Source organism: Dermacentor silvarum, chromosome 1 (genome assembly GCF_013339745.2).
Source record: "Dermacentor silvarum isolate Dsil-2018 chromosome 1, BIME_Dsil_1.4, whole genome shotgun sequence".
NCBI classification, from domain to species: domain Eukaryota; kingdom Metazoa; phylum Arthropoda; class Arachnida; order Ixodida; family Ixodidae; genus Dermacentor; species Dermacentor silvarum.
The window spans coordinates 218,592,869-218,614,867 of NC_051154.1; the positions used below are offsets into that span (position 1 = coordinate 218,592,869).

At 48.5% G+C, this 21,999-nt stretch overlaps 1 long non-coding RNA gene across 1 annotated transcript; it reads right to left on the minus strand.

Annotated features, from left to right (window-relative positions):
- Window positions 1-604: 604 nt before the first annotated feature.
- Window positions 605-3,970, minus strand: LOC125942071 (uncharacterized). The gene is made up of 3 exons (XR_007464769.1): window positions 3,651-3,970; window positions 2,505-2,642; window positions 605-698 (listed from the first exon to the last, which is right to left on the minus strand). It is a non-coding gene; the product is annotated as an uncharacterized LOC125942071 (long non-coding RNA).
- Window positions 3,971-21,999: the final 18,029 nt, after the last annotated feature.

Below are 21,999 nucleotides of genomic sequence, written 5' to 3' on the forward strand. Positions count from 1 at the left end.
GATTAGGACGATGAATTAGGCATGTGCGTCAATGTGCAACGCTTTGTAAAACGCGTGTTGCCCCATAGCCTTGAGTGTCCCATACGTAAACGTCTTTATTGGTGAACAGTTTATTAAAACACCCCAGCTAGCACAAAAGCGATAGAAAACTGCTTCCATACCGATTCGCCAAGACTAAATGAACGTCTGAAAGACGCACTAAAAAATCCGTGCAGTCCGTTTAGAAGGCGATAAACGGTCGTATATCGTTGCTAATGTCCGGCGGATATGACTATTGCAAGAAGTTCTAGAATCCTGCTTAAAGTAGTTTCGAAAAATCCTATCTTGAAATGGGATTTTGTAAGACCATTAGAAGCATTTAAAAAATACAGATTGAATCCTGCTACAATCAGGATTTTGACATCCGTTTTTTTTCACCCTCCCCTCTAGCGCCCCCCTCGTCTCCCTTTCCTTCCCTCTCCCCATGCCCCTGCGGCGTTTCGCCGGCCGGCGGCATGCAGGTTTGCGCTTGTGCAATACACGAAACACATACAGCAATAACATTTTTTATTGCAAAAAGTAAACACGACTAGACAAGCTAGCAATCAACATTAAATATGAGTGCCTCCGGGTAACGTCCATTACAGGTATCGACCTTGATAAACCTGGTTTCGAACAGGCTGCTGGGCTGTAGCTCCTTAATTCAGCAGGTCTTCTTACTGCAAAAACATTAGGCATGTGTAAAACGTATATTAATTGAAGCACACTTTTCTTAGTGAACGTATAGTTTTTCAATGCATTGGCAATAAGCACTGCAATATATCTTGGCAATGGGCAGCACTACAATATATTGGTCCAAGCACACAGTTTTCGAGCATTCCACCTTTATTAACATGGTTCTAACATTAACCGATCACAAGTGAAATTCCCTTCTGTTGCCTTGAAGACATACTTTACATCTAACTGAAGGTGTTGCATGTACAATCGCCAACCAGTGTAAGTGTCGGCTATTTTGCTAGCTTTCAGGAGGCTGTTGTCTTGACTAGTTGGCGACTGGTAGATGACAGCAGCCTCCTAAACACGTGCGAAGTAGGTGCCAATTAGCATTCAAAGAAAGGAATAGATAATGCATTTCTGATAATGTTGTACGAGAAAAGAGGTAAGTGTGGCTCTGCAAAGGCACAGCTTCAGTGTGACAGCATTGTTACACCACCGCAATTTTATTTGCCACAGATGACATAGCCAACTCAGAAATGGCGCAGGCTTGAGCATATACCTAAACACCAGTTTATCAAACACATCGCATACTTCAAATTGAGCAAATATATTGCGATTCCTTAAAAAATAAAAGACAGCAGACGAGTGCAACCTTAAGTAACAGCGACTATTTGCAGAACGGCTGCTTCAAGCATATACAGTAAGAACTTCAGTTGCTGTAATTAAACCATTAAAATGTTGCACGCCTATGACTTGCCTGTTTGAAAACCTCCACACAATAACATTGCCAAGCACTTGTAAAGAATTTTTTTTACAAAAACAGTGAGTCATCCACACACAAGGTGGGAACATAAGCCGTAATTTTCCACCCAGTTTCACTAACTTTGACCTTGGTGACATAATTATAGTTACGCAATGGGTTAAAGGTTAAGCTCGTGCAGTTTATATATCAATTATGATCTCGAGTGCTTGCATATGCAATTTATTGCTTACACCGAAATGAGCCCACACACTAAAACCCACACATGGCGCGCGGCGACGATTTCATCGCCGTTGCACTTTATACGGATTATCACGGCGACGACGACGGCGGCAAAAATGCGCTTGGAGTGCCCATATAATTTCTATCGCAATAAAAGAAAAAGAACGGCGGCGTAAATTTCTCTCTCTTAAATGGCATGGTCGCCGTTACGTCGTCGCGCCGTAACACGCGTGTTCGAGTCGATGTCTCAACGCTGCGGTTGCGACGCAGAGGAGCTACGACGGAGGCCCAGTCCCGCCAACGAAACTGCTCACAACCGGCCAACGCTCGCTTCAACGGCAGGAAAAGAAAGGGAGAGGGTTAAGCTGGCGCCGGGCCGGCGGCGGGCGCGCACGGAGACAGTCGAAGCTGGGGGAGCTACGAGGGAGTTGAGAGGGAGAGTGAGGGGAGCCACCGAAGCGACGGGGTCACCTCTGCTCAGCCAAATCCGCTTCCCTGACGCCCTCCTCCCTCACCTTTGACGTGTCCGCGCGCGCCCGGCGCCGCCGTGCTGGCGCCGCCCGCTCCCTACAGCATCGTTTTCTGCGAGCGCGTTGCTCGACGTGGGCAGTCTCGTGGCCCCTACTCGCCATCTGCTTGCGCGCCGTGATATCTAACGACTCCATTCGTACGTCGTGCTGTGGCGCACGAATACTTCAGAAATAAGTCTTTCCTTTAATTAGAACAAACTTTCGGGCTCCTTCGAGTTCGAATTATCGAGATACGACTGTATATGTATCACGCTGAAAATTTAATTCGTACGACTTTAATATGAAATAACAGTTACCTGGGTTCTTGGAGTTCAGGAGTTTCGTGGTGGCCCTTTGGGCGGCGGCGTTTTTGTCTGCCCATTTGGCACCTGTAGAGGGTACATGATCGGTGTCTTCACCCTCACGCGCCTTCTCTCTTGCACGTAGGTATGTGCCTGCATAGTAAGTTACAAAAAAAAACTCTTTATTGTTATGCTGATAAACTCGGAGTATCTATGTTTATAATGTAACAGCAGTGCCTATTACAACTGTATATTGGAATTTTTCTTTTTTTAACAGAATTTTGTTACTGCACAGACTTGCAAAAAGAAAACGCCAGTGCGACCTCAAAATTTATTTGTTGCATGACTGAAGCCAAAAAATGTTAGGTATCCTAAAAAAAGATGCTGTAAATAGCTACACTGTCAGGATTATGTTACAAAAAACAAGGCAACAGTGCACTACATGCAGGGTGTTTCATTTAACTTTAGCCAAACTTTAAAAATATGCAAGTGCCACGTACCAGGACAGAACCAAGGTAATGTTGGAGATACTCAGATTATTTTTTGCATTCCGCCTAGTTAGATAATTAGTTCTAATTAATTAATTAACTTCTCAATTACTATAGTTAGATCAAAAGTGTCAATGAGAAGATTGTAAAGCAACATGAGAAACCCCTGATACCGCTTTCTGTTTCTCAATATGAGCTACATAAAGTGTTTTTACAAGTGTGAAAGGTGCCTGCCAATACACGCAAACTGCCTCGAGCGGCCAGTCGTTCGGCAGTTTTGCGTGTATTCGCGGGCACCTTTCACGCTCGGAAAAACACACGAGTGATCTCGCACAAGAGCGTTGACGGAAGAACGCTGTGGCTACGCGAAGATCGTAGCACGTCTAATCATTCTGCGCCAAACGGGAATGTCATCGTCTTCCTAACGATCAATGGTCAACGAAACGTCGCAGAGGTAATTTTAGACAGCTTTGGCAAACCTGAATACGCATACAATAAAAGAAACGTACGCAGACGTAAACATGCCTCTTAAACAATATTAGAGATTGCAGTTAAAATCAAGGCGCTTTCATTGAAAAACTTCATTACCGCCTAAAACTTCCACCTAAAACTCCCGCCTGAAAACCGTAAATAATTAAACACGACAGGTGTCAAAGTGGCCGTGACTACTTACGTGAGCAAAGAAGATGTGGAAGGCAGTCTGGCGCTCCGCAGTTCATGAACGAATACGCGTCAGGAACTTAACGGCTGGTCCTGACAAAAATAACGGTCAATGTAACGGCGGGTTCAAAAGTTACGCAATCTGGAGGGAAGCTGCGCGGAGAGCGCAGTCCGCTTGGCTGCTCAGACTGCGTCGGCGCAAGCGATGACGCCGATGAGCCGTCGCGCCACTCCTCGCTTTGTCAGGTAGCCGCTATGACACGTCACGGCGCTGCATCCTCTTGCGACACACGCTGCTGCAATGCAGAAAAATACTCAGTGTGGCTTCGTACTCGGTACCTGAAGCACAGAAATGCTAGCTAATTTAACTAAGAAAATAAAAAATTCGGCTGCTACCATAATACTAGCGCCACCTTAGAAAGATAATTTGAAATAACAAAAGTCGAACTTTTTAATGCCTCATTCTTGGCACTTTGCGGTAGGTAGGTAGGTTCCTAACTCGCTTTATAATACAAACAAGTGATGTGCAACCTATAATGGAATCGAACTTCTGCCGTGGGTCACAGCGGCCGGTTCTCTAGCAACTAGACTACGGTGTCTTTTTCTTCCTTTCGGTCAAAGAAAAACAGGTTAACCAAACAGACAAAACGAAAACTGCGACAAACAATATCAAAACATTTTACAGTTTGAACCGTCAGTCCAACTTGGCTGACATTGTCATTTAACATTCTCTGAGCGTTGTCAAGGGATCTACCCTCGACAGCCACTCAGGAACACAGCAATCATGCGTTCTAAATTTTCCTTCACAGAAAAATGGCAATATTCGCCAGGAGGGACAGATCGCGTTGAAGTGTATCGAGGACTGTTCAACAATGTCCTCGCGTCGATGACAAAATCAACGTCGAAAGTGGTGCTTAGTTTCCGGAGAAGTTCAGAAACTGGGACAAGCGGAATTCGGTGACTTGTAACCCATCATAGCCATCCTTGAAATTCCACACATTTACGTGGACAAAGACTTGCCTGATTTTCTGCAGATGATGATGCATAGTCCGAAGAACCTCCATTTTCGATGCCCGCGCTCATAGGAGGGTCGTTTTGTGGAACAAAATATTATCTAGAAATATCTTGCGTGTGTGCTTCTGCATTTTCTCCTTTCAAGGCAAGGTCACTTTCGTGAAAACTGTCCTCGGATTGAGCATCCTCATGAGGCGAGGATACTTCACTAGAAGCATGGTTACTACTTTCATTAACCTACCATGATACTTATTGGACGGTACTCGTGGCAACAGGACTGGCAGATATCGGTTCGTCATTAACTCTACGCCTCTTCTGACGGTCTGAAAGGTCAGCGTAACTTTTCTTCTTTATTGTGGACTTCATTATGAGCATAAAGAGCAAGCAGCTGCCCCTTCAGTGCTCACTCACCACAATGCAAACACCCGCGCCAGGGTTGATTGCACTATCTTCTAACAGGGCGAAGCAAAAACAAAAACCAATGTCCGTTTTTCCCGCCAAAAAGCGGAAGAAAACAACAACAAAAAAATCAATAATTGTAGGCCGCTGGAACAAGCGATTTTAAACGTCTTCTAAAATCCGCCTTATAGAAAGATTTTTCCACCCCAATTGAATCCTTCTCGATGTTGACTTCTTCAATCTAGATTTTTGACGGTCAAGGGGAAATATCCATGAATAAGAATGATTATATCTCTTTTGTGCTAGCTGGGACAAAGCTTAACAGGACAGCGTGCAAGAACTTTTAAATCTAAAAACAGTAGTGGATGTGACGACGTCTCCTGAACGACCAGATAGGCTACGTAGCAAAGGCACACAATATACCGGGTGTTTCAACGAACATTTTCGGAAAATTTTAATAATTGCCTGTGGCAGATAGCACAATTCTAGTCCAGGAACTGGTCTACTCGAAAGGGCGGGCATTACTTGCATAAAAAATTGAAATGCATACGAATAATTAGCAAAAATTCGCTAATTAGGTTTTAACTAATTACCTTATGACACACATTGCAATTTACAAATTCTAGCCGTGGAGTTCGCAAGGCGGACCCAGTTGGAGCGAGTTCTCAGGATGACAGCAGTTTCGAGATATAAAGTCCCGAATTTTGCGGAGAAATGCATTGGCGTTCCAGTTAAATTTGTGCTTCAATGCATAAAGCGACTTTTTTTAAAGAAAGTAAGTGGAACGACAGTGCATTTTTACCACAAGTTTGACGGCGCATATCTCGTAAACGGTGTCATCCACACAATTCTTTTCAAGTGGATATGCCTTGGTGTCTCACCCGCTAGAATTTGTGAATTGCAATATGTGCCATAAGGTAATTAATTAGTTTAAAACTTAATTATTGAATGTTTGTTAACTATTCGATTATGCATGAGAATTTTTGACCAAGTAATGTCCGCCTCTTCGAGCAGACCAGCTCATGGAGTAGAATTGTGCTATCTGCCACAGGCAATATTGCAAAAGTTTAGAAAGTGTTCGCTGAAACATTCTGTTAGCTGGGCCAAGCTGCAATATTCGCATTCTGCCGGCATGGTGCCTGTTACCAAGCAACCGATCGGCTTTGTACTGCAAACTTTGTCGTTGCTCATTGCTGAGAACTACTGGGCCGAATTCACAATTAGCTGTGCATTCTTATGGATTCTGTGCTATTATCCTGTCACCTTCCCTAATAATATGTCCAGTATTGAGATTGGTTGAAATTTTTCTCTTACGAACAATTCCAGCGTATAGAGCTTTTTATGAATTCGGGCCCTGGTGTCGTAGGCCTTCGTTAACACTTGCTCCCCCCTCTACATTGCAACTTAATCATCAATATGGGCCGACACGATAACAAAAGATGCAGGAAACGGTGCCTGTTACACTTAGTACGTTTGCATACTGTAGTCGAAGTTGGCAGATGCCCTGAACTGCCAGCGTACTTGTGCTCTAAAAAATATTTGACGCTGTTTAGATGATACATGCTTGACAATGTCGCAAGGAAGCGCTAGAGCACTGCGGTATATGCATAGCAGATATATTTTTTTGTCTGACGCTATTGTCTTACTCTATCGCCGTTATGACAATGTTTGCTTGTCCTAAAGTGTTTTTATTAGTGGACTATTCGGAAATGCGTCCCTTCTCCCTCCGCTCCCTCTCTCCTTTTTTTCCTTTTTCTATTAGGAATCACATTGTAACAGTATATGTAATTGTCGCATTAATATGCTATCATTACTTTTGTACTCTCAATGTAATCACTGAATTCTAAGCGGCGCACACCTTGGTAGAAGGTGGTTTGAGCTAGGATGTTTTTTTCTGATACCCCTTGGCGAATGCCGCATTAGCTTGGGGAACCCATATTCAATGTCGATGCTAAACACTTTATTATATAACCCCGATCTCAAAGTTTTTGATTCGGAGACAATTTTATGGACACACGGCTGTACTGACACCCTAGATGGCACCACAGTGGATGCGAATTCGCCGTCTGCCACTTCTGGATAGTTACATTCCTTTACCAGAACTAGAGGCCGGATTCACAGTTTTTTGTTCATAACTGATCTTTATCACTGGCCGGCCATCTTCACTGGCATTTGCTTTTAAGAACAATCCTAGTGTAAAGGTTTTTTTGTAAATACGTGCCCAGATGTGAGCAGATCATGTCAGAAGTCGTGCAGGGGCAACTAGACTCGCCTGCCTCTCGGACTTGATCGCTGCGGTGACAGATCGCAGCGGCACACAACGCTGAAGCAACACAGCCATGTGCTATCTCAAATTCAGGATTCACAAAGTAGTTATTACGCTGCAGAGCGGTTCCTAATAAAAATGCGCCTCAATCGGGACAGTATGCTTTGGAGATAATATATTTTGTGGACAAAATATATTAGCGTTGGCCAATGGGAAAGGGCACCGTATTATGTAAAGGACTATTTCCCACAAATTTTATTATTTTCTTATCCCCCATGACGAGTGGCTGATACTGGCGATAAAGGTAAGCGTGGCGTCCTGCCCGCCAATGACAAAGCGCACAAAGAATGAAAAATAAAAATAATCGTCACATATTACGCCATCGGTCATTCATGCATAATAAAAACCTTTGCAAATTGTACTCCTGAGGCCAAATTCATATTTCTTTTTCATCTATTCCCAAAGCTCTAGGTGCATGAAACTGTCACTCACCGGCGTTAAGAAGCTCGTTACCACGATTGGTCAGCACGGGCTCGACGAAAAGCGACAATAACCAACCAACTGTTTTGAGAATCCCGGCCCTTGTTGCTAAGCGGTGCAGCGCCGACCCGTCCACGTTTGCATGCATTTTGCCAAGTCGGGTTGGGGTGAGTCAACGTGCCCATGTGCGCACATTTAATCACGCCAAAGCGCAAGCCTTTCGTGAGCACCACAGGTAAATTCCGCCAGGCGAGCACATCCTACTTTTGTCGTGTTCACGGGAACGCCCTGACTACATAGTTTTCTCTGTCGCGAGAGCGGTTTCGATTATGTCGCAGCTGTCGTCAGCGAATCTTTGCTCTTTCGTCCTTGGGCGTTTTCACGTGCCGCAGAAAGTGGGCAACCTGAGCGTGAGCTCGCCCGGCAAGACCATCTACCCGGGGGACATCGTGACGCACGTGGACGACATACCCGTGGAGTCGTTCACGCAAACCATGATGAAGACGACGCTTACCAAGACCAAGGCCGAGGTGAAGATCACCATCGCGGCCATCTCGCCGCTGCGCAAGCGGCGGCCCTCGTACACGCGCCTCCACGAGACCGTCATGACGGACACCAACGTCGAGACGCCTTCATCAGACGCCTTTGTCAACGAGGGAAAAACAGAATGACTCTGTCACGCCCTCACGTCATCTGTACATTCTGCTCATTACACTGTTTATTACCATCACCCACGCACTGTTCTCCGCGAGTGAAGAGCATCTGCCGTCCAACAACAGAGCTGTTTTTTCGCGTCTTTACTTTCACGAAAATGATGGGAAAAGAGTTGCGTGAGCAGCGTCTGAGCACTTGATTCGTGAGCTGATCCCGAGCATTGTTAAAGCCGTTGTTGCATGCCTCCAGTCAGGCCCGCAACAGGTAGCCCATTCTGAGGAACTACAAAATTTTGCAGGCTGTCCCTGCCACCTCTGTTTTCACATAATCCGTTCAGCGGTTTGAAGACGTCTAATTGGACAGACAATACACATACGAGCCGTATATCTAAACTAAAGGACACCAGCACGCGAAACAGAGCTTCAGCATGTAGTAATCACATGATCCGCGGCCGCTCCATGCCAGCATTATGCGTCACTTGTTGTCAGAGCCATGTGCAATGTCCCATTATGTTACAATGCTGGGCAATGTACGTAGCGAGCGCTCCATCAAGAAATAACGCCCGTCTTCTATAGCTCCTCTGCTGTAAATTCGAGTCTGTTCTTGATACTTTCAAATGTTTGATTTCGGTTATGAATTCTTCGAAGCGCGGCACGCTGATAATACATGCGCTTGAAAACATCTACCCTGACAAGGAAGATAAGGATCGTGAACAGGAAAATGTAAATTAAAAGTTCGCAGAGAGACGTAAAATTTTTTGTGACACATAAGTGAATTAAGCTTAATGGCTTCCCATTTTTAACATAGCTTGTGCATTCTTTGTCCTAGCTGTCCCGAGTATGCTCTTCATTCAGGAAGGTGTTTGGCTTTCGAAGGGTGCTTTGACAAACTGTTTACGAAGGCTTAAAGAATGCGGGAGACTTGCCTGAGACTATTAATTGGCGTTCTTGGGACGTTCTGCAGAAGATCTCAAATATGCCTGCGGGATTTGTGCGTTTGTGACAGAATGTGTTGCGTGTCGTTTCACGTTTATGTTGTCAGGAACATTCGGCCAAAAACAGCGATCGCGCCATGTTCATGTCACGTCATCGACGTTACTTTTATGTTAAAAGAGATTCATCACTGTCAGCAAATCCAAGCAGTGTTTTGTGATGCATGTTCACTCATGAACGCTGTTTATTATTGTTTGGAGCGTGGTGATTACTGCGCAACTTGTAGAAGTGTCGACTACTTTTGCGTAATTAAAATCGTCTTAGTGGACGGGTATGCATGGAGCAGTTTATTTTTATTTTGTGAACAGTGAGACAGACAATCTGACAACTATATTCTCCCTTTTTTTAAAGAAAGCTTATGTGGCAACTCTGCCGCCACATAAGATGAAATGTGCTATGTCGCAGGGTACACATTAAATAACACGTGACAAAGACACAGACAGACAGACATTGTTTATTGTGAGGCGAGTAAGTTAACAAAAATAATAGCCTCGGCCCGCACCATATAAATATAGCAGGCAAACGTCAATTACAAGATAAATGAATAAGGACTAGCCAAATAGAATTTAGAGGGAAAAGGGAAAAAATGTACTATCACCATCAGCGAAACCACCCCCCAGGGAACGGCCTTGATCAGCGGGATTTATTGTAACCTTTGTTTACACTTGTTTTACACTCGTTCCTTTCTGACTAACAGAATTGTTGTTTAATCTGATTTCTCGCACTCCCCATGTGCTTCTTGTCTGTGAATCTTCATCTTGCCTTAATGATTTCTTGAGTCCTTCTTGAGGTGCTGTTGTAGCATGTATTTCTGTTTTTCCACTGAAATAAAGAACTTGATACACAATTAGAACCCCTCCCTGCACAAGTTAAATGGATAGTATTACTTCTTTCCATTTTAGCTTTAGAGCCCAATGAACTGTTAAAACTGTTAAGATGTGGGGCAGCTTTTTTATTTTTATTATTATTTCTTTTTTTTTTGAACTGGTTACGTGGACCTTAGTTATAATTCTGGCTGTGCCTTTAGTTTACTTACTCAATATTTCCCCCCCCCTCTACTCGCTACGATTTATTTCAGACAGACAGAGACCATGGCCGTGGCCGAGTGGTAGAGCGCCCGCCTCGGCTGCGGGAGGTTGTGGGTTCGATTCCCACCTGCCGCCGGGCGCCCACTGGTTCAAATGGGCACAAGCGTACCCCGGCCTGGCGTTCGGCTTCCTTCAGGAGTGATACGCTTGGAAAAGGAGCCTCCGCCTTGAATTTCAGTGGAAAACCACATGGGAAATGGCCGCTCCCATGGCGGCCATTTTCCATATGGCGCCACAAGCACCTATTGAGGTGGGGACGCCTTCGGGTGGAGCACAAACACCCCTTTCCAAGCGTTGAGGTGCCATAATGACCGAGCATCAGGCCGGGAGCGCGCTTGTGCCTATTTTACCGGTAGGTACCCGGTGGCAGCATTTGCTTCCCACAACCGCGGCGGATGCTCCTCAACAAGGCCGTCTGTGGTTGGACAAGAGCGCCCAGAAACCACTCCTGAAATCTCTATTGGTCCCTCTTTCGAGATGTGAATCCCCTTGAGAGCCGAGCACCAGGCCAGGGAACATCTCTACTCATTAGAAAAAAACGGTGGGTACCCGGCGGCACCGGGATTTGAACTCTGTATGTCCCGCATACGAGGCGGATGATCTACCTCTAGGCCACCGATATGGTTGTTCACTGCAGCGGTGGCCACAGACAGACAGAGAAAGATAATTTTATTTAGCTCTTGAGGAACGCTATCGCTCGAGGCGGTAGAGCAGCGGGCCGCTCCCACGTCGGGATGGGTAGGCCAAGCCTCACCACTGCGTCGCGAGCCCTCTGGACGGCCCTGAGTTGATGTAGAAGGTCTGAGCATGGAGGTCCATTCCTCTTCGGTTGTGCGTTGAGGACCCTGTAATGAGGGGCACTGCCAGAGCATGTGATCTAACGTACAAGCGGCAGCCACAATCTGGGCATGCTGGAACCTAGGGCTTCGATGAACTGGCTGTGGGTATAAAGACTAGGTATGACCTGGTATGAAGCTTGAGGAGGGTATATGCTTGTGCTCTAGAGAGCTTCACGTGAGGAGGGGGGAAGCCCTTCCTGCCCAAGTGATAATGCTTGATCTCATTAAAAGGGAGGAGAACGTCCCTAAAGACCACTAGAATTGGAGTCCGAAGATCCCCCAGGCTGCCCAGCCTGAATAACGTCGCAGTGCTCGGGCGTGGGTGATCTCGTTCAAGTTGGCCATGGAGGCCAGATGTGATCCGAGGTGAGCCGGAAACTACGTGCGAGGAGAAATATCTCTATGACCGAAAATGCGAGTTACTTCAGCTGATACCAATCCGGACGCAAAGGCTCTGACCGCCACTGGTGAGTCTGCGTAGCATCTGTTGCTTAGAATCGTCAAGGAGAGCGAGGGTGATAGCTACCTGCTCAGCCTTAGCGGGAGTGGCGTTCCTAATAGAAGCGGAGTGGAGAACAGAACCTCTGCACATCTGAGCAACCGTGACGGCCGAAAAGTTGGCCGATCGACCGTACTGCGCCGCGTCTACAAAGCATGCAGACTCCGGGTTGGCACGAACGTCTTTGAGCAGGGCTTCACCCCTGGCCCTCCGTCTACCCGCATTACGCTGCGGGTGCACGTTACGGGGAAAAGGAGAGACCGTAATGTATCCCTTTGCTCCTTAGTGAGATTATGTTTGCGTTCCTCTAATTCTAGAGCTGGACTACATCCCAGGACGGCCAGGATGCTCCTGCCCACGGCCCAGGAGGAGAGCCTGGCCATCTGAGCCGTATGATGTGCCTCGATTATTTCTTCCAACGTGATGTGAATACCCAGTTGCATGAGGCGTTCCGTGCTAGTGCTCGAAGGGACTCCTAGCACTCTCTTGAGGCTCTTGCAGATCAGGAGATTGAGATTAGACTTTTCATGACCCCGCCTAGCAGTGCATGGCAGCAACGTAGGTAATGTTGCCCATTAAGAAAGCATGGTACAACCTTAGTAAATTGTCCTCCCTGAGGCCACCTCGAGAGTTGGAGGCTCTAGTGATAAGCCGTCCCATGCTTTCTGCTTTAGCTGTGTGCTTGTTTATGGTCTGCCCATTAGTGTCATTAGCCTCAATAATCATGCCAAGAACTCTGATGACCTCTACCCTATAGGGATGAGATGACCAGAGCTAGATATCGTCGGCGTAAAGGATATGACGTATGCCCTCGGCTTGCGAGAAGTGAGTGAGTATATACTTTATTGAATAAATAAAAGAAGGCATGCTGGTTGGGGCCCCTATTCCAGGGCTCCACTGGCACCAGCGGCTCGCTGGGCTTGGTTCAGAAGAGCCAATTCGGCTCTCCCGGCCCTTGTCCGCAAGCCATGCCTCCCACTGCCTATTCCTCATGAATGGATGTTTCAGTATTATTGGGCTGTCTATGTGCGGAGGCCTCTTGGGACACTCACATGTGATGTGTTTATGTGGGTATTTCTGTGCGCCACGGGCACTCGTCAATTGAACCTCGTGGGGTGTATTCTGTGTAGGTGGTGCAGGTTGGGGTATGTATTCGTCTGAATACGACGCCAGTCCCTCTCCTGTTGGCTGTTCAAATTCAAGTGAGGATGTCCAAAACGTCTGCGCTGCTGCCTTTGCTGTAAAAGGATGTCACGAGGATTCGGTGGAAGGTCGTCGCTGGCCCCTGCCGTTGCTCGGACGTTTAATCCTCGAGCAATACGGTCTGCCCTTGCGTTCCCTGCCAGTCCCTCGTGTGCTGGACACTTGCGATTTGCGAGAGCCTATTGGAGAGCCCACAGAGAGCAATGTTGAAAAAAAAGTGGTGAGACCACCTAACCTTGTGGCGTACCTTTGGAGCCAAGAACGAGTGGTTCTAATTTGAGATCTCCTATCTTAATCGTGGCCGTTTCGCTTTTGAGGAAGGAGCTGATGAATGCATGGAATCTATGCCCCAATTCAAAGCTAGAGATGGGTTTGAGAATATGCCTGTGCGAGAGATTGTCAAAGGATTCCTTCAGGTCGAGGCCCAGGATTGCCCTGACATATATATCTCGTCTGCACAGTCGATAATCTTATGTTTGATCATCATCATGGTGTCCTGGGTCGAGAGTGCCGGCCGGAAGCCAATCATGTACAGGAAAGAGACCGTGCTCTTCAATGTGTTTAGAAATGCGGTTGTTAATGACGTATTCCGCCACCTTGCCGTTACAGGATGTAAGCTATATGGGCCTAAGATTAAAGAGACCCAGGGGGCGTCCCGGTTTCGGAATAAGAATGACTGACGTCAGTTTCCACGATTCCGGGACGGCTCCCTATTCCCATACCTTGTTAATCACGTCCGTGAGCGTTTGTATGGAAGCATCGTCCGGATTACGAAAGAGCCTATTAGAGATCCCGTCCTGACCCGGGGCCGATAGCCCATTCAGTGCCATGAGGGCCTCCTTCACTTCAGCCGTGCTGAAAGATTCCTCTAGAGATTCCGCGTGCCAATCCTCGTAAGGAGGATAGTCAGCGTCGCACGAGAGATCAACCGGCAGATATGTTTCCGCCAGTATTTCGAGTATTTTTTGTTCCGAGTGTTCCTGTTTGGCCACATGGAGGATTTTGTCGATTGCCCCCCTCTGGTTGAAACAGTCAGCCCAGCGGGCCTTCCCAGTGAGCGGTGCTTGTAGTCGAACGGCAGGTGGTCCCCTGGATCGCGAGTGCCCCTTGGAGCGGGAGCGAGCGTTCCTGGACGAAGAGCGTGGCGCTTGTTGGCCGGCGCACCCTCTCGACGGGGATCTGCTGCGGCTCCGCACCTGGTATTCGCCGGTTGGCGCAGGTGGTTTGGCTCGCTGACGTTCGCGTCTTCTTCTGCGAACCACATATGGTACTTGGAATCGCTGCTTGCACATCTTGTCCGCTGTAGGGTGAGGCCCTCCACAAATGGCACACTCGGGGGTACATGGGGTTTAAAGTGGAAGGAAACATCAACATATCAGCCGTAGAGATAAGCAAGAGACGATTAGAGTACTGGTAGAAAAATAGCAGGGGAAAAAAAGATGGATACGACCTGATCTCTAAAAATCATAGGTTGCGCTGCAAGGTAAATTTTTGAAAAAGAAAAATAATAATGAGCGATATACAAAAATACTAGATAAAGAAAATGTATAGCATACCTGATTAAATAAAGCAGGCTAGGTGACTAGGGGACGCCAATAAATCATCATCATCATCATCGTGTGATCCTCGGACGGGGATGGCCCCCCGCAACTTCGGCAAATCACGTCTTCGGGCGCCGGGCCTACGTCAGCCCGGTGGCCTAACCTTTCGCATGCGTAGCACACATCCGTTTGTCGACGGTAAAGCGTACACCATAACATACTTGGCCCACACATGACGTAGTTGGGCACCTTCAGGCCGCCGAAGAGAACGACAACCGTTCTAGTAGTCTTGATGCGCTTGACCACCAGTGCTCTGGGTTTTCTCGGCTTCACAATCATGCTGCTGAGCTGCTCTTCATTAAAGTCCAGGTTGACGCCTCTGACGACCCACCTTACATGTGTTTTCCGGTGCGGCCAAGTAAGAGCTGAGCTCATAGCTGGCCTTCCCGACTATGATTGCTTCGATTCTAGAATATGCTCGAGCGCTCTTTCCGACCGGCGTACTCACGACGAGAATGTTCTGCATAGGGTTGGGGCACACAATGTCGTCGGCTTTCTCGGCCGGGCTGAGTTGCGCTGCCATCGCCAGGGCGTGGGCCACCTTGATTTGGCTTACATAATTGACGTTTAGGCCACATCGGGGTCTAACGATGATTCTATAGTCCTCCCTCGGTAGAGGGGGAGTCTCGAAGCTGCAGCGAGACGCTTCCTCACGCCGGCGAAGGGGCGGCGTCCGCCGGAGACGCCGCCACGTTGCTGCCGAACTTGCGTGCGCATCTTGCTCGAACGCACCGTGTTGCTTGCGCTTCGAAAGGGCCATGGTCCATCCGAATTCAAGGCATTCTTCGGGGGTAATGTCCTCCCCTTCAACTTACAATTTGCACAGATATATTGTAGTAGAAAAAGAACTGCCGCGCGAGAGGAGAGAGCCCTCCGCAACGCTTTCGTCGGAGAAGTAGGCCTAGCTGGTAAGACCTAGCAGCCGTTCGGCGGAGCCTGGCAGAAAAGCTCCAAAAATTCGGCAATAGGACCACTCACCAAGAATAGTCCGGTATCGGTGCAGTCCTCAGAACAAACTGCGTCGAATGACGTAAAGTTCAGCGACAGGAACCACAAGTTTTCAACCGAAAACATATGATGCAGAAGGAGCCGATGTGTTCACATCCGTACTAGTCGGTGCCCCCTGGCGGTCCATAACACGTGATGATCAAACTTAATCCGGATTCCTTCACTACGGTGTTTCTAATGGCTCACTGTGCCAATTTTGGGGCACTAAACCCCAGAATTCCTTTAACACTCACTAAAATGGTTTCAAACTTTAGCTCAGAATGCATGCACACCTGTCCTGCCGGCGTCATCTCTGTACCGTGAATGTCTAACACCCAAAGGTGGACAACGTCATGACGTTCCCACCTCATGAAGTCTACCTCAACCCCTATTTGAGATCTACCTCACGCACTGAGGTGAACTCAAATTCAAGTTAGGTGAGGGTGAGGCGAGGCTGGGGAATTGTACAAATTCCGTGAGTGAGGACGACAAAAATTAATGTTGAACTTCATCTCAAGCGTGAGTTTGAGGTTGAGTGAGCTCGGATCCTCGTTGAGGTCGAATTCGAAGGTCAATCGTTCTTGCAGCTGCTTACATGCAAGTCTGCTTCTTCTGGAACAGAAAATTTTTCCTCGTGTAAACTTTTACATCTTTAGAGGTCTGTCTACGTGTGTATTAGCCCCGATAAGTTTCAGTGGCGTCCTGTACGTGTGACGTCTCCTGCGGGATCCCGCAGCCGCCCCTGGCGTGTTCTTACTAAGTGAAGGCTGCTGGTTTGTCCACCTCCCCTGCTCGTGCTTGATACCTGACGAGTCTTCTAGTTAGCACTTCAGTGTACGCTATAACCTTGTACACTATTCACCACGGTATTGAGCCGGCGAAGTCACTGCCTGATAGGCGTGCATCAATCCTCTTGTGTGTGCGATCCATCAGTGTGGACAAGTGCGAGTAAGGCATTCATATCTTGCGAAGTCTTTGTCCCGTGGTTCTAGCGCCCTCATAATAGCTTGTCTGGCCTTCTTTAACGATGAACGTGTGTTACGTTGCTGTCTGCTCGCTGTAATAAATTCAATGGTTCGGCCCAGCGCTCGCTGCGTGGTCGGTTCACGTCTTCTTGGCCACAAAAGTTACATTTTTTCTGACGCCTGGTGCATTCAGAACATTAAGGAAGGCGTTCGAGCCGTTCTCAAGAAGTTAAGTAGTTGCTGTGGAGCATTATTGCTGTGTTATAGCAGCAGTGTAGCAGAATGTTGCATTGATGCAATCTAGTCTTAGCAGTGAAATGTTGCAGCAGGTAAGTGAGTGACCCATCATCAGTGTTAACTGATCTGGCATTTGCGCAAATTGACCATGCTAAGAAGGCTGAAAACTAAGGAAGCGTGGCAACATTGATTCAGTATATGTTTCAGTAAACACTGATTCAGTACATTGATTCAGTACATGCCAAGTACCATGTTTACCTAGGATGCATTTATGTACAATACGGGGATAACCCGCTTTTCGTATAAAAAGTGACGTTCCATTAAAGAACTTTCAATTTACTGTAATCCAAGGTTTTAAATACCAGAAACGTTCACAAGGCATTGCTGAGAGCTGCTGTTTAAATTTTAATGCGTACAGCCGATCGCTCGTTGACAGATTTACGGCAGTTAATATAAAATGTTTGGAACCACTAGAAGAAGGGTGGGCAAAAATAGTAGAAAAAGTAGGCCAGCTTACGTAGGCCACACTGCTGCTATGCCTACAAAATTTTAACTATATTAATTCTTACATGCATTTACGAGACGTCCTGATTTAGGTGGGGCACATACCACTTTTCTAGCCGGGGTCCCGCTATCCCACGGTTTACGTATGGGACGGTGTTTTGTCGCTGTCAGTACGCCAAGCCCGCAGAGCTCCGACCGCTACGTCTGCATAAAATCAATTCAAGTCAATGGAGTCACGCACGATGTTAACGCGTATGAGAAGAAAACACGAAGGGAGTAATCCGTGGTATCCCCCTCTCTGATACCCCACAGGAAATCAACGCCAATATCGTCAATACCCGCAACCCGCTCGCATTAGCCGCCAAACGCATTGGTACGACAACCACCATTGTCTTCGCCTTCATCGACCCCGACGTGCCATACATGGTCCGTTACGGAGCTACCTTAATCCCATGCTCATTATACCGCAAGCAAGTAGAAATTTGCTACCAATGCGGCCGCCTCGGACACCGCATGGATGTCTGCCCTTTTCCCAATAACAAAACCTGCCGAGGTTGCGGAGTACGCAACCCACCTCCCGATCACACGTGTAACCCCAAATGCTCGCTATGCGGCAGCCCTCATCTCAAGGCGGACAAATTGTGTACGGCTCGCTATACAAGGCATCACACGTAATTCGCAAGCGCATCGGGGAACGCCAAGCTGCAATAGAAGCCACCCTTCAAGAAAGCGACTTCCCGCCCATGATCTCCAAGCCCTGCTCCAGATCCCGGTCTCCATCACGCTCGGGGCAGCATTGTTCCCGGACCCCTAGCTTCACGTTCGAGACAGCGCCGTTCCCGATCCTTATCTACCTGTACTCAACCCGCCAAGTCTCCTACTAACAAGGTGAGATTCGCAGAAGCCGTTATGGGCGCCTCACGAAAGGGTCGCCACACACCTTCCCCACCGCCCACTAACCCCAATGAATAACGCAGAAATAGCTCACCTCAAAAAAGAAAACGACATTATGCGTGACCTAATTCACAAGCTCTCGCAAGAGGTTCGCTGACCTCAAACAATCCAAAACACCCGCTCCTACACCCCCCGCCGAAGCGTCCCCTCTGCTCTAGCCACGACGCTGCACTGGCACCGGCCCCCAAAAAGCGGGCCCTCCGAGAAGGAGCCGCAGGCCAAGTGCACTCAGAGGTTAAGGACATGCTAGTCTGACTTCAAAGCACGCTGGAAACACTCCAGAACGCAGTTGAATCCACACAAGATGCCCTTCTCGCCCTGGCACAGCGCGTCACAAACTGAAAACCACCTACAAACTCTCCCCATGCCCGCCCCTCCTGCCCACAAAACCCGGGCACTGTCCATGATGGCATCCCCCGATCTCCGTCATGGCCCACACTAACAACGATACACTTATCTAGCAGTGGAACTGCCGAGGCTATCTCCGCAAACAACCAGTCATCCGTCAACACCTACGTACCCTCACCCTGCAACCGGATGTCATCATGATTCAAGAAACCTATATCGAATCGGTCACCGTCCCAGATTACCAACCTTTCATCCTGTCACACGCTTCTCGCCGCCTCTGCACCTTCGTCCGCAGTAGAATCACCGCCATTGAACAGAATCTCCACGTCCGAAACATCGAAAACCTCGTTGAACTTATATCCACCAGGAAACATAAGGAATGTATTTTTCTCGTTAACGTGTACAGCCATCCCTCTGCCCAAGTTCGAAGCCACTTTCTCACCCTCTTCAAGAAGGCTCTTAACGTTGCTGGCACCAACCCCCTCGTTATCAGTGGAGACTTGAACCTCCCCCACACGGTATTGGGATATGGGCTACTCTACGACGGCGGCTCAAAACCTCTGGCAAGACTTCCAGGATCTCGGCCTCACTTTCCTTACAGACCCCACCTGACATTTACCAAGAACTTCACCAAAGCCCAATGGAGCAACACAACATGATCTCGGTAGTGACCCCTTCATCATTGTCATACTTATCCCTCGGATAGCTACAGTCACCGCCAAACCCCGTGAGTTCACCTGGGCTGACGAGGATGCATTTCGCAAGCATCGATCCGCTGACCAGCTCGCGGAACGCATAGCGGACATTGATGCATGGACCCAAAATCTCCAATTCGATACCAAGGCAGGCACGCACACCGTTACCACCGATGCCCCCGTTGAGCGCATGGACAGCAGACTGGCCCATCTCCGCACGGCTAAAACATCCATCCTGTCCCGCTGGAAAGGGCAACCTCTCAACAGGCGCCTCCGCCCTAAAATAGCGCTACTGAACAAGAAAATCGAAGCCCATTGCCTCATCCTCAGCCGTCAACAATCGACTCAACTGTGCAATACTGCTAACGGACAGATCCACTGTCTTCTTGGAAGCTTCTCAAACACTTCTCCCGATAGTCAAGCCCCACCCGCTATTCCCAACAAGATCGCCTCACTAAACTTTATACAGAAACAAAGAAACAGGGCCGCGCCCAAGTCTTAGACCACCTTACTAACAAGTATCTCCCCGTGGGCCCAGTGCAACCTCACGGCTCCTACACCGGGACGCCCAACCCCCCACTGAACGAAGACTTTAGTGTCGCTGAGATCCAAGCCGCCATGCACACATTAAACAGCCGCTCTGCCCCTGGCCCCGACGGGGTCACTAACAAAGCCCTCCGTAACCTGGATGACGCCTCCGTCATCCACCTCACAGATTATATCAATGACTGCTGCCGTAATGGTACCATTCCCCCGGCCTGGAAAACAGCGAAGGCCATCCTTATTCCCAAACCTGGCAAACCCTCTAGCCTCGATCACCTTATCCCCATCTCACTAGCCTCATATGTGGGAAAGGTTATGGAGCTTGCCTTCTTTACCCGAATTACCACCCATCTGGAAGACACTGCAGCATATCCTCACTCGGTCATTGGCTTCCGGGCCCACCTGTCGACCCAAGACGCCATGCTACAACTTAAGCACCATATACTAGAAGGAAGAACCCGTACTACTAAAGCTATACTTGGCCTCGACCTCGAAAAAGCCTTTGCCAGCATAGCCCATTCCACCATTCTCGACCGCATCTCACGGCTTAACCTAGGTGCGCGCACTTATAGTTCCGTCAGAGACTTTCTCTCTAATCGCACGACCTTCCTCTCGGTGGGGATCTCCGCTCTGACGCCCAGACTATGGGCAGCGCAGGAACCCCCCAGGGCTCCGTTATCTCCCCAATGCTCTTTAATCTCGTCATGATCGATCTTGCCAAGGAGTTGCAGCAAGTAGACGGTATCAACCACACCATCTACGCTGACGATATAACCATCTGGGTCCACCTAGGCAGTGATGGCCAAATGGAAACGGCACTACAATCCGCCATTGAAACAGAAAGTGAGAGAGGCATAAACGAGAGATGCCTCGACCTGCACCACCCCTGTATCGCAGGTGCCATTGAAACAGTCGAGACCTATCTCCAAGGTACGGGGCTTCGCTGCTCCCCTGCGAAGTCCGAACTCCTCCTCTACAGGCCTACTCTCCGTAGCCGCTGTCCGAAACATCCCACAGCTAAACGCCAATACGAAGACATCGCACTTCAGCTCACGGATGGCAGACCCATACCCCTCGTCACCAATATTCGTGTGCTCGGCATGCTCATAAAGGCAAACGGAGCGAATGGCACGGCCCTCGCCAAAATCCAGAACAATGCATTCAACACCATGAGACGTTTGAAGCGGGTCTCCAACCGCCGGAAGGGGGGGGGGGGTTATGAAAGAGGAGAATCTCAGATTAATCGAGTCATCCGTAATTCGTTTATATTGCGCTGCGTATCTAAACTTGTACAATGCTGAACAATCTAAAATCAACATCCTCCTACGCGGTGTCTATAAACAAGCCCTCAGCCTCCCCGGTTACACCAGCACTGACCTTCTCCTTCAACTAGGTCATAACACACTGAACGAGCTCATCGAGGCCCAACGCCGCTCTCAGCTGGAGAGACTCACTTTCACAGCGACGGGCCACCACATCCTCCTCTAGCCCAGTATCACCTACCACCATCAACACTGCCATAAACACCAGATCCCCTCCACCATACGAGCCTGGATTCACGCTGACCCTATCCCCAGAAATATGCACCCCGAATACAACCGCGCACGCCGCACAGCAAGTGCCACGGCTCTCACCAAAGCCCTTGCTCGCCACGACGGTGCGAGTTTCGTATACACCGCCGAATATCCCCACGGTACTCGCTTTGCAGCCCTCACCAGGCGTGAAGGCTCTCTCCACCATGCTATCTGCCTAGTAACCCCACACGCTGAGGAAGCTGAAGAAGTGGCCATCGCGCAAGCCACACTAGACCCAACATGTCATACCATCGTCTCTGACTCCCGCTCCGCCGTTATCAACTAGATCAACGGCCGTATCTCACACCAGGCCTTGCGCATCTTGCAACAAGCACCCAGCTCACTTGTCTGGTTCCCAGCTCATGTAGGCACTGTCCACCCACACCTCCCCAACCTCAACCAGGTTACCCACTCCCTAGTGCGAGGGCTCGTTAACCGCGCGGGTGACGGGGAGGCTGCCCCCCACCGGTAGGGATCGCCTGACACGCTACAATGATCTTGTGAAATCCTTCTACTTGGA